General features: G+C 45.9%; 1 pseudogene; it reads right to left on the bottom strand.

Annotated features, from left to right (window-relative positions):
* The window catches only part of LOC105002778, a 46,997-nt pseudogene that overhangs the window by 26,922 nt on the left and 11,144 nt on the right, over nt 1–8,931 (bottom strand).

The raw sequence follows: 8,931 nt of genomic DNA, 5'->3' as shown, positions 1-8,931 counted from the left end.
GTTTTATAATTTTTTTTTTTTAATTTGGCTGGGCCAGGTCTTAGTTGCGTCATGCAAGATCTTTCATTGTGACATACAGGATCTAGTTCCATGATGAGGGATCAAGCCCAGGTCCCCTACATTGAGAACACAAAGCCTTAATCACCGGACCACCAGGGAAGTCCCTAGAGAATATATCTTAAACAGAGTAACCCTGCTTTTCAAGAAGAGTCTTACTCAGGACCCTAATATAGAATACAATAGACCAATGCAGAGCTGTTTTGGTTGCAGAAGAGGGTGGCTCACAATTCCTCCTCACCACACCTCTACCTCATTCTACCATCCACCCAAAGCCAGACCAGTGAGCCCCAGGATCCCCAGGGACACTTGAAAAATAATTTACAAATGAACCCCAATCTCCTGATCAAGCCTCTTTGACTTGAAAGTGTTAGTCTCTCAGTCATGTTTGACTCTTGGCAACCCAATGGACTGTAGCCTGCCAGGCTCCTCTGTCCATGGAATTCTCCAGGCAAGAATACTGGAGTGGTTGCCATTACCTTCTCCACTCTTTGACTTAGTACCTGTCAAGCCACCTTTTATTGAAAGTCATAATTCATTTATTCAATAAATAGTACATTTAAGAATACCAATAAAAGGAAACTAATTTTGCAAACTACAATTTTGAAAATAAAGCCAATATAACAGGAATAAAATATACATAACACGAGAAGAATGTCTGATTTTGACTCATTGTGCTTTCTTGATTTTTACGATTAAGCTAAATGTCTTCAGAACAAACCTGTTTTCCTTGGTCTAACTTGAGCACTTTTTTATCAAGTAACTACATTCTGGAACACTTACGCTGTGAGATATTTGAGATTCATATACTTGTTGAAGTGCATAGATTCTAACTCAATAGTTGATCTGCCTGTCTTGTGATTCTCTGAATATCATCAGAAGCATGTATTCCTGAACAAGTACTACCTGAAATTCTAAAATGTTTAATCTTTGACATAAAATTTATTTCAATTGTGGGTTTTCAATCACTTTGAGAATCACTTGAAAGTAAACTTGAAACCCTCCCTTCACCTTCCCGCAGGAACAAAGAGCTCTTATCCAAGTGTAGAAACTCGGCTTCTGTCTTTCTACTCTAAAGAACATTTCTCACTAATCCCTCTGGGAAGGCAAAAAGTACTTCAGAATAATCAATATACCCTGGCAAAAATTACCCTGTCTAATATCAACAACAAAAACAAAAAAAAAAGGGGGGGAAGAAAAAAAGACACTTCAAAACTTCAGGCTTAAAGGATGCATCAAATACAGTTAATGCTGTATTTTCTGGAATTCCATAAATGTTATATACGTATCAAAGAAGGCCATGCTTGTTAGATGTGTGTCAAGCCTCGAAGCCCTGAGAAGCCCACACCTCAGTATACCCTGGCACTACCTCTCCTGGTCACCACTAGCAAACCCACCCTCCCCAGATGACACCTCTTCTCTGAAGCCTTCACAGTGCTGCAACATTCAACCCCGGTGCCACACCCACAAAGACCTGTGGGGGCCTCTGCCTCACTTTGTAGACACCTCCCAGAGCACCCGCCTCCCTCAGAAGGCATCCGTTCCCCGTGTACCCTCCACTCTGCTGGCCTGAGGTAGATGGGCAACACATGTGTGTGTTGAATAAATGAATTGTATTGTCTTAATGATCAGTAAGTTAAAGAAGTTAATGTGGTTTTGAAAATAACTAAACGCTCCCCAGGAGACAGCTTTCATATTTGAGCAGGATGTATGGGTTCTTCTACTGCCCGGGGGAACAGTGGTAGAGAACCTGCCTGCCAATGCAGGAGACGCGGGTTCAATCTCTGGTCAGGAAGATCCCCTGGAGGAAGACATGGCAACCCACTCCAGTATTCTTGCCTGGAGAATCTCATGGACAGGGGAGCCTGGTGGGCTACAGTCTGTGGGCCGCAGAGTTGGACATAACTAAAGTGACTTAGCATGCATGCATACATACAGGTTCTTCTACACACCACAAAACAGAGCTGAAGGGAACTTTAGACACCATCTGATCATATTTTAGTATTCAGAAACTGAGGCCCGGAAATGATATTCCCAGCAAGAAAGTGGTAGGTCTAGAACAAGAACTCAGGGCCCAAGACTCTCCATTAAGCATTCAATTTATAAGTGAGTCAGCCTGCACCCTCACAGGCTCCTAGCTCAGGACCTTTCCATGGGGCACCAGCAGTGAGCAGGAAAGTGGATGTCTGGGCCAGGCGTGGCCTCACCTTGCTCTGGGGCAGAATGGTGATGTCATCATAATTGATTTGCCACCAAATATCTTTATTTTGCCTCTGCAGTTTTCCTCTCTTTATCCTTAAAATCAGACCTATGATGACATCTCCCAGGATGGTAATCAGGAGGGTTAGGGTGAAGATCACAGCAGTCACACCTAAAGGGCAAAGACATAGCATTGCTGAGGCCCGCCTAGGAGCAGAAGTGACCACACTGGGGCCCCAGCCTGGCCCTGCCAAACAGAAGGCTCAACAGCAGCCCAGGCTCGGGTCCAAGTTAAAGCACACAGAGTCTACTCAGATGTGTCTTCTCGGGGAATCCTACTGGGCCCCAAGTGCATGGTCTTCCCACACCCATCTGATTCCCATGGTAACTGCACTCACCTCTTCCTTGTATAGAAACTTCCCTTGTAGAGAAAACCTCTAATACCATAACCACCTTTCATTCAACATATACTATGTCTTCTCTTTACACTTGTTCTCAGTTATGATCCACCTCATTGCAGGCCTGGGCTCCTAACCACCAGGTAACACTCCCTTTTCCAGACTCCATCTCTGTAGAAATGGAATTCCCGAGACTCAACTCTCAGGGGCCCAGTTTTCTCAGGGCAGAGGTTCTCAGTAGGGAAGGCCGGTGACGCTGCCTCCCCAGGGGATATTTGGCAATGTCTGGAGACATTTTGGGTTGTTACAGCCAGAGGCCACTTCTGGCATCAGTGCGTGAAAGCCAGGGACGCTGGTAGGCCTCCTACAAGGCACAGGACAGCCCCTCACACACAGACATTATCCCATCCTAAACATCAGTGCTGTTGCCACTGCTGAGAAGCCCTGTTGCAATGAATCCTTTTCTGCTCCCTTCTCCAGGCGGCCACTCTGACCTGTAAAAGCCAGCTCAGTTTCACAAAGCTCATTGGAAAATCTACAGCCAGGTCTGTCCTCAAGAAGGGAGCCATGGAGCCAAGAAATAGTGGAGAAATTCCCCGTGGGTGTTAAAAAAAAAGAAGACGACAATTAAAGGTCAGTGCCAACTTGATTTATTCTACTTGTCTCTACCTTAGGTATAGCTGCTGCTGCTGCTAAGTCACTTCAGTCGCGTCTGACTCTGTGTGACCCCGGAGACGGAATCCCCGTCCCTGGGATTCTCCAGGCAAGAACACTGGAGTTCTTGCTGCATGCAAGAACTTTGCATTTCCTTCTCCGATGCATGAAAGTAAAAAGTGAAAAGGAAAAAGTGAAATGCATGAAAGTGAAAAGGGAAAGGGAAAGTCATGTCCGACTCTTAGCGACCCCATGGACTGCAGCCTACCAGGCTCCTCCGTCCATGGGATTTGCCAGGCAAGAGTACTGGAGTGGGGTGCCATCGCCCAGCTGAAACACACACGTCATTGCAAAAACAGGCCTTGGTCTCTTAACTCAAACATCTGCTGACCCATCTAGTTTCCCCACCTCACCTAGACTCTTGGAACCTAGCCTTTAGGTAGTATAATTCATGAGAGAGCAATATCTTTTTGCTGGGCAGAATAACTGACTCGATCTTCTGATTCAAACCATGTCACTTCTGACTTCAAAGATGATGTGTCAATTCTCCGATGTTGCTGGGGTTTTCTTCCATGTTTGATTTAGACAAATCTTGTTAGAAAGCATCTTCACACTTCACAGACTATAACATCCCCACTGCATGGAGAATGCCTGTTCCTGCAACACTGAGAACCTAGTTGGCCACGGTCGCTTTATTTCTTCAGTCATGTCCAACTCTCTGTGATCCCATGGACTCTAGCCCACCAGGCTCTCTGTCCTTGGGGATTCCCCAGGCAAGAATACTGGAGTAGGTTGGCCCTCCTCAAGGGGATCTTCCCAACCCAGGGATTGAACCCAGGTTTCCTGCATTGCAGGCAGACATTTTACCATCTGAGCCACCAGGGAAGCCCATGAATACTGAAGTGGGTAGCCTATCCCTTCTCCAGGGTACCTTCCTGATCCAGAAATCAAACCAGCATCTCCTCCAATCCATTTGGGAACATTAAAATTCCATTATAAAATGCTTGCTCCTTGGAAAGAAACCTAAGAAAAACCTAGTAAGCATATTAAAAAGCAGAGACATCACTTTGCTGACAAAGGTCCATATATTCAAAGCTGTAGTTTTTCCAATAGTCATGTATTGTGTAAGAGTTGGACCATAAAGAAGGCTGAACACCAAAGAATCAATGCTTTTGAATTGTCATCCTGGAGAAGACTTTTAGTCCCTTGGACAGCAAGGAAATAAAATCAGTCAATCCTAAAGGAAATCAACCCTGAATATTCATTAGATGACTGATGCTGAAGCTGAAGCTCCAAAACCTTGGCCACCTGATACAAAGAATAGACTCTTTGGAAAAAACCCTGATGCTGGGAAAGATTGAGAACAGGAGAGAGAAGGGGGCTGCAGAGGATTAGATGGTTGGATGGCATCACTGACTCAATGGACATGAATTTGAGCAAACTCCAGGAGATAGTAGAGGACAGGGAAACCTGGCATGCTACAGTCCACGGGGTCACAAACAGCTGGACACAACTTAGTGACTGAACAACAACAACAACATTCCATAAGAGAAGGGGAAAGAGAAGTGTCAAATCAAATCTTGATTGTAGGCAGTGGCGGTGAGGGGCAAGCAGAAACTGAATTAAGTTTTAGATTCTCATTTAGTTGCTCATTGATTTGTAGCTGAGAAAACAGAAACAGAGACTATTTCCCCCAGGATTTCTGGGTACTGGGAGCCCAGGATGGCAGACACGTCCTGGCATCCCCGTGTCTTGTCTGGATGAGGCAGTTTCACTGACTGTGAACCTAATCCTGTAAGGGCTGCTGTGCTCCAGCAACAACCAGGGCCAGGGCCTCTTCCTGAGACACCAGGCAGTGGGACCTGCCCAGATGCAGCATCACAGGAGGCCTAGGCTGACGTGGAGGTACAGGTAGGGATGCTATAAGTGGAATCTGAAGTGGCTGAGCCATACCCACAGTCAAGGGCAAGATCTCTTTGAAGGCCCAAAGTCAATCTTTATGAGTTCAGTCAGTTCAGTTCAGTTCAGTCACTCAGTCGTGTCCAACTGTTTGCAACCCCATGAACCGCAGCACGCCAGACCTCCCTGTCCATCACCAACTCCCGGAACTTACCCAAACTCATGTCCATTGAGTTGGTGATGCCATCCAACCATCTCATCCTCTGTCGTCCCCTTCTCCTCCTGCCTTCAATCTTTCCCAGCATCAGGGTCTTTTCAAATGAATCAGCTCTTCACATCAGGTGGCCAACGTATTGGAGTTTCAGCTTCAACATCAGTCCTTCCAATGAACACGCAGGACTGATCTTCTTTAGGATGGACTGGTTGGATCTCCTTGCAGTCCAAGGGACTCTCAAGAGTCTTCTCCAACACCACAGTTCCAAAGCATCAATTCTTCAGTGCTCAGCTTTCTTTATAGTCCAACTCTCACATCCATACATGACCACTGGAAAAACCATAGCGTTGACTATACGGACCATTGTTTCCAAAGTAATGTCTCTGCTTTTTAATATGCTGTCTAGGTTGGTCATAACTTTCCTTCCAAGGAGTAAGTGTCTTTTAATTTCATGGCTACAGTCACCATCTGCAATGATTTTGGAGCTCAAAAAAATAAAGTCTCTCACTGCTTCCACTGTTTCCCCATCTATTTGCTGTGAAGTGATGGGACCAGGTGCCATGGTCTTAGTTTTCTGAATGTTGAGTTTTAAGCCAACTTTTTCACTCTCCTCTTTCACTTTCATCAAGAGGCTTTTTAGTTCCTCTTCACTTTCTGCCATAAGGGTGGTGTCATCTGCATATCTGAGGTTATTGATATTTCTCCCGGCAATCTTGATTCCAGCTTGTGCTTCTTCCAGCCCAGGGTTTCTCATGATGTACTGTGCATATAAGTTAAATAAGCAGGGTGACAATATACAGCCTTGACATACTCCTTTTCCTGTTTGGAATCAGTCTGTTGTTCCATGTCCAGTCCTAACTGTTGCTTCCCAACCTGTACACAAATTTCTCAAGAGGCAGGTCAGGTGGTCTGGTATTCCTATCTCTTTCAGAATTTTCCACAGTTTGGGGTGATCCACACAGTCAAAGGCTTTAGCATAGTCAATAAAGCAGGAGTAGATGTTTTTCTGGAACTTTCTTGCTTTTTCGATGATCCAGCGGATGTTGGCAATTTGATCTCTGGTTCCTCTAAGTCTTCTGGTTCCTTTTCTAAATCCAGCTTGAACATCTGGAAGTTCATGGTTCACATATTGCTGAAGCCTGGCTTGGAGAATGTTGAGCATTACTTTACTAGCGTGTGAGATGAGTACAATTGTGCAGTAGTTTGAACATTCTTTGGCATTGCCTTTCTTTGGGATTGGAATGAAAATTGACTTTTTCCAGTCCTGGGGCCACTGCTGAGTTTTCCAAATTTGCTGGCATCTATTTTTCACTTCCACTGTATAATCATAAGGGGTTTGGTTTAGGTCATACCTGAAAGGTCTAGTGGTTTTCCCTACTTTCTTCAATTTAAGTCTGAATTTAGCAATAAGCAGTTCATGATCTGAGCCACAGTTAGCTCCTGGTCTTGTTTTTGCTGACTGCATAGAACTTCTCCATGACTTATGAGTTCAGAGAGCACCAACTTAATTATAGGAGCTAGATTCCCCAACTGACCTCCCAACAGGAACCCCAACCCTCTGTCTCCTCCCAGGCCTCTTTCCGTAGCATGAACTAAACTTGGGAAAGTCCTGCCATACCTGATGACTTCCTGACTGCTGTCATATTGAAAAAAAGGCATAAAGAGGCAGTCATCTCGGGATTTTTGTAGGCCATAGACTGAGTAATCCATGCGCCTTTCTCCCTGGGAGTCCACAAACATGGGGCTGGTGATTACTGGAAAGAAAAGCATTTACACACAGTAAAGGGGACAGAGAGAGGAACTTGGAGCTCAAAATGCCAGCCTGCCGACTCATATCAGAGGAATGCCCTCCCCACATTCTCCACGCTGCCAGGCCCTGGGGCAAGAGTTTGCAAGCTTCACTCTCAGCCTTCCTTTCTGGTTTTGGTTTGTGCTCAGGCTTGGTGCTCCAGAGAAGGCAATGGCAACCCACTCCAGTACTCTTGCCTGGAGAATCCCAGGGACGGCGGAGCCTGGTGGGCTGCTGTCTATGGGGTCGCACAGAGTCGGACACGACTGAAGTGAATTAGCAGCAACAGCAAGCTTGCTGCTCAGACCAGGCCCAGGGGCATTCCTTGTTGTTGCTTAGTACATGCCAAGCCCCACACACAAAGGCTACGTTAGCAATCCCGTAGGAGTCAAATACAGCAGTTTCACACTCCAAACTAGGACCTGGGGTCTGACCTAGGACTTACTGAAGATGTGTTCCCACCCAAGACAAGACACAACACTAACATTCATCAGCTCCTACAATGCACCCAGCGCTGCAGGTTCTCGTGATTTCACTCGACTAACCCTAGAGAAGGTAAGGCAACCCACTCCAGTATTCTTGCCTGGAGAATCCCATGGACAGAGGAGCCTGGCAAGCTACAGTCCATAGGGTCGCAAAGAGTCAGACATGACTGAGTAACTAACACTTTCACTTCACTTTCAGTCATGGTGGACCCCGAAGAGGAGGCACCACCATCCACTCCTAATAAGCAGGGGTTAAAGGCACACACTCCCTGGAGTTTGCAGAGCCAGGAAGATGCAGGCCTGTTGGACCCCAGGTGTGTGGTCTTCCACACCTCTCACTGCTTTGCTGTGCCCACTTGCTGGTGTCCTCAATGCTCGGGCTTGAACACTGCTCCCTCCCAAGGTCTGCACAGGAGAAGGGCTGCAGCAAGGGCAATAACCAGGGTTGAACCAGGAAATAAATGGATCTGACAGAGAATTAAACTGAGATCAGGAAGACAGACTCCTCCCACTTCCTCCTTCCTTTTTAAGTAAATGCTTCAGGGTCAGGAAGAAAAGAGGGGAAGCAGGTTAATATTTCCACTTGGAAAAGATGTGGATGGGATCCTTGTGAACTGAATCTATGAGTATCCCAAAGATCAGGGCTTGGCTGTCCTTTTGAAATGTCATGTGAAGTATAAATCTTAATTTATTAAGGGAACGATAAGCCAAAGGAAAGATAAATGCTGCCTTTAATGGGCACATGGATGCGTGCATGCTAAGTCACTTCAGTTGTGTCTGACTCTTTGTGACTCTAAGGACTGTAGCCCACTTGGCTCCTCTGTCCATGGATTCTCCAGGAAAGAATACTGAAGTGGATTGCTGTGCCCTCCTCCGGGGGATCTTCCTGACCCAGTGCTCGAACCTGAGTCTCCTGAGGCTCCTGCAGTGCAGCAGATTCTTTTGCTGTTGAACAAGTGCATACTTCAGAGTGTCTGAAGAACTGTGGACGGAGGTTCATGCCACTGTGCAGGAGGCAATGATCAAGACCATCCCCAAGAAAAAGAAATGCAAAAAGGCAAAGTGGTTGTCTGAGGAGGCCTTACAAATAGCTGAGAAAAGAAGAGAAGCTAAAGGCAAAGGAGAAAAGGGAAGATATACCCATTTGAATGCAGAGTTCCAAAGAATAGCAAGGAGAGATAAGAAAGCCTTCCTCGGTGATCAATGCAAGAAATAGAGGAAAACAACAGAATGGGA

The sequence above is a fragment of the Bison bison genome, unplaced genomic scaffold (assembly GCF_000754665.1).
Source record: "Bison bison bison isolate TAMUID 2011002044 unplaced genomic scaffold, Bison_UMD1.0 scf7180017864456, whole genome shotgun sequence".
NCBI lineage: Eukaryota > Metazoa > Chordata > Mammalia > Artiodactyla > Bovidae > Bison > Bison bison.
This window is presented reverse-complemented; position numbering and strand designations above follow the sequence as displayed.